Source organism: Galeopterus variegatus, unplaced genomic scaffold (assembly GCF_000696425.1).
Source record: "Galeopterus variegatus unplaced genomic scaffold, G_variegatus-3.0.2 Scaffold70, whole genome shotgun sequence".
Lineage (NCBI taxonomy): Eukaryota > Metazoa > Chordata > Mammalia > Dermoptera > Cynocephalidae > Galeopterus > Galeopterus variegatus.
The window spans coordinates 116624-120920 of NW_007726181.1; the positions used below are offsets into that span (position 1 = coordinate 116624).

General features: G+C 43.7%; 1 protein-coding gene across 1 annotated transcript in view; it reads right to left on the reverse strand.

The window, feature by feature from the left end:
- Nucleotides 1–256, reverse strand: part of ERC1 (ELKS/RAB6-interacting/CAST family member 1) — a gene marked incomplete at its 3' end in the record, with an annotated part of 106314 nt that extends 106058 nt beyond the window's left edge. The window contains exon 1 of the mRNA XM_008577918.1: nt 78–256. The remainder of the gene's footprint in view (nt 1–77) is intronic.
- Nucleotides 257–4297: the final 4041 nt, after the last annotated feature.

Sequence of the window (4297 nt, forward strand, 5' to 3'; positions counted from 1 at the left end):
AAGCACTAAGTTAGAAACAGGAATGCCTCCCCACCCCCCGGCCGGGAGAGGAGGGGGAGGCGGTCCCGAAGCCTCACCTACAGCTCCGCCCCTCCCCGGGGGCGCTCTGCCCTGCCCAGCCAGGGCCGTGAGCAAGACGCCGGCAAGGAAAGGAAAAGCCTCAGCGCCAGCGACAGGCTGGAAGCTCTAGGTCCCGCCCGGCCTCCCAGTGCCGCCGCCGCGGCCGTCTCACCCTCCTCAGGGCTGCTGCTGCCGCCTGGACGCCGCCGCCACTGCCACCGCCACCACAGCCACAGCAAGGAGGTAGGTGCGAGCGCGGAGAGGCGGCGCTTGACTCCTCCTGCTTGCCGTAGGAAGCGGACTGCTGGCATCCCGGAGAGCGGGGTCTTGTCTTCCCAAACCTTCCGCCGCCCCACCCCCCACTTGGCCGGGCCGTTGACCAAACGCAGGACCGCCGCCGCCGAAGGGGGGGCCTCCGGCACTGTCACTAGATTCGCGGCTGCAGTGGCACCCTTTGTCCAGGGAGATTTAGCTTCTCCCCCAGCCTCAGCTTTTGCGAAATGTGGTCGCGAAAGGTAGCAGTGTGATCCGAGACTCTGGAGCCGTGCACAGGGGCGTCGCAGAAGACCCTCGCCAGTGAACGACGTTCTCCGCAGCGCTTAAGCCGGGAGAGAAGAGCGTGGGCAGGAACGGGTGTGCGCGTGCTGGGCCCCGCACTGTGCTCCGTTAGCGGTTGGGTGCAGAGCTCACGACGGCGAGGCGAGCCCGCCACGCAGCCCGGCGTTCTTGTACTGAATCGCCTTCAGTTTTCTCTTGTAGGAGCCATGCAAGGAGCGTAACTGCAGCCATTAATTTAAGAATGTGGATAAGCAATCTCGAAACCAAGAAAGTAAGAGTGGTGTGAATTATATTTATTCCCAGCCTTCCAGTGTTTATTAAAATAAATGCCCGTGAGTTGAGAGCAGATTAAAGTCATCGTTTTACTCATGCTTACCTCCCACCACCGTAATTAATCACTTTAGGCTCCGTCATACTCCCACTAACGTTTTCCCGTCTTTCCTCAGTATTCATTTATTCACTCACCGAATTCTACTGGTCCATCCTGCCCAGGCTCTGTAATTGCTCCTTCCAGGATCACCATACGCTTGTGTCGCTGCAGTTCTTGGGCCTGCTGTACAGCCTCCCCCTTCTGTGCTTCCAACCTAGGACGTGCTGCCTGAGACTATGTAGCTGCGAAACAAGCCGTAATATAGCTTATTTCATGGGACATCCGGCTGTTTACCCAGGAAAGGACATTCGTTCTTTGACTATTTTTCAAGACCTTTCTCATCTGACTCATGATCTCTTACTCTGGAGGGTGTAGTGAGGTAAAAGAAAAGTAAACTGGGAGTCAGTTTATCTTTCTATTCTCCATTCTGCCACTGTCTACTTGTGTGACCTCGGGCAACTCACTCTACTTGTGGGTCCTACTTGACTTTAAAATGAGGTTTGAACTAGTTGTCTGAGATCCACTATATCCCTAAAAATGTGTGCATCTGGAGAGTTAAGATGCTAAGCACTAAGTTAGAAACAGGAATACTCTGATATCACAGATCCAGATTTTTTTTTTTTTTTTGGCCTCTGCCCTGATTGTCTTTTCTTCTTTTTTACAGTGCCCCAGATATTTTTTTTAACCTATATTCAGGATTTTTTTATTAAAGCTGACTAACTGAGCACATGCCTTTATTTTCACTTCTTCCTGAGACCCTTTTAAATGATGATAAAGAAATAAAAATGATATATACAAAATAGAAAATGAGAAGGGAGCCATCAGAAGGTTATTTTTTTTAAAATTTGACATAAGAAAGTGTGATCTGACTAAACAAAATGGAGGAAACCATAATGTAGAATGAGTGCAGAGGATACAACAGGCAAAGAAGGGGACTGTCTGCCCAAAAGTGCTTTAAAGAGACAGATTTGGAGACAGACAAAACAGAGCAAAGGTGAAAAGCAAGGCTGAAAACAGGGAGACTAAATACAGTAAGTGGAACAGCAGAACCCTCCCTATATCTCAGATATAATAGCTAAGCATTTATCCCAGGCTAAAAATGAAGAGTTCTCATAATCTCTAGGGTGAACTTGGGCAGGTGTTGTGAGTGTTAAATGCCTAATAGTAAATCATTCTTCATTCTGGTACAATAGCTGTTTTCCTACCCATTCACCCTAAAGTGAAGTTGGGCAAATTGGCAAGACCCTACCAAGTTCACAAGACTCCTAAGCAGCATTCCAACCACATCTTAAATATGAACAGATAACAAAGGACTATTAGACATTTAAGGGAAGTCTCCAGCATGGAAGATGGGGGGAAGATAAACAGAAAATGTGACTGTAAAGGAAACAGAAAAACTTCAGAGAATGAAAACATTTGGGGATATGCAGGGACTCATAAAGTTAACCTCCAACATAAACTTTTTTTTAAAGACTTACTTAAAGATGTGCTCAAGCAAAATGAGGGAGAAAACAGGGTATGTGACAGCATATCCAGAAATCACTAGAACCAATCCAGGAAAATGGTAAAGGGAAGTCTCAAGAGTTTGGCTATTTTGGTATGGAAGGACAGGAGTTCTCAGAGAGAAATCTGCTGGAAAAGAGAATTCAATTGAATAATTAATTACTGTGATAGAAAGCTTAGAAAATGCTGTTTGGGGGGCCATTCAACTTTTAGACCCAACCTATTAATAAATTACAGGTAATCTTGCTATAGTTACAGCATAGTTTATAAATTACACGAATGATGACAACCTAATAGTAAAAGTACAGCTGATAGTTTAAGATATGGAAGATAAAGGAGAAAGACAAAAGTAAAGGTAGAAGCATTTAAGAGATTATGTCTATAGCTGATGGAAACAGAAATGGTTGTTACAATATATTGCTCGAAGCTGGAAAGGTGACAAGTGAAGGAACAAGAAATTATATAGTATATGTTGAGAGGACAAGAGGACACAAGGTACAGGGTTGATTAAGCTAAATCATCATCTATGTAGGCAGTTCATCAAGAAATAGGGGCAAAAGACTTAATATTGTTCAGATGGCAGTACTTCCCAATTTGTTCTACCGATTCAGTGTAATCGCTAGCAAAATCACAGGTGCTTTTTTTTTTTTTTTGCAGAAATTGAAAAATTGATCCTAAAATTCATATGGAAATACAAAGCACCCAGAATAGCCAAAATAGTCATGAAAAAGAGCAAAGGTGAAACCTTTCCAGTTTCAAAACTGACTACAAATCTATAGTAATCAAGATAGTGGGGGTACGGGAATAATGAAAAATGTACATCAGTGGAATAAAATTGAGAGTTCAGAAATAAACCTATACATTTATATGCAATTTCCAACAAGGATGCCAAGATAATTCAGTGGTGGAAAGAATCATCTTTTCAACGAGTGGTATTTGGACAAGGTATATCAGACAGAAAGTATAATGGTGGTTGCAGGGGGCTGGGGGAAAAGGGGAAAGGAAGTTAGTGTTTAATGGGTACAGAGTTTCAGTTTGGGAAGATGAAAAAGTTCTGGAGATGATGGCAGTGATGGCTGTAGATAATAGTGAGTGTACTTATTTTAAGTTTTGTGCTTCAAAGACATTGTTATGGACTAAGTTGTGTTCCTCCAAAATTCATGTATTGAAACCCTAACTCCCAATGTGACTTATCTGGAGATAGGGCCTTTAAATTAATTAATTATTTACCTCTTTAAATATGTTAATTAATTAATTACCTCTTTTAACAAAGTTAAATAAATTCATAAGGGTGGGGTCCTAATCTAATAAAACTGGTATTCTTATAAGAAGAGGAAGAGATACCAGGGGCACGCACACAGAGAAAAGGCCATGTGAGGACTCAACAAGAAGACCGACATCTGCAAGCCAAGGAGAAAGGCCTGAGAGAAACCAACCTGCTATAACCTTGCACTTGGACTTCCAGCCTCCAGAACCAACACGTTTCTGTTGTTTAAGCTGCCCGATTGCTAGTATTTTGTTATGGCAGCCCTAGCAGATTAATGCAGATTTTGGTACCAAGAAGTGGACTGCTCCTATGATAAATAACTTAAAAATGTAGAAGTGGCCTTAGAACTGGGTAATGAGTGGAGGCTGGAAGGGTTTTGAGGTGCATGGTAGAAAAAGCCTAGTTTGCCTTGAGTAAACTGTTGGTAGCAAAATGGACATTAAAGGTGAGATCTCAGATGGAAATGAGGAACATGCTATTGGAAACTGAAGGAAAGGCTGTCTTTGTTATAAAATGGCGGTGAACTTGGCTAAATTGTG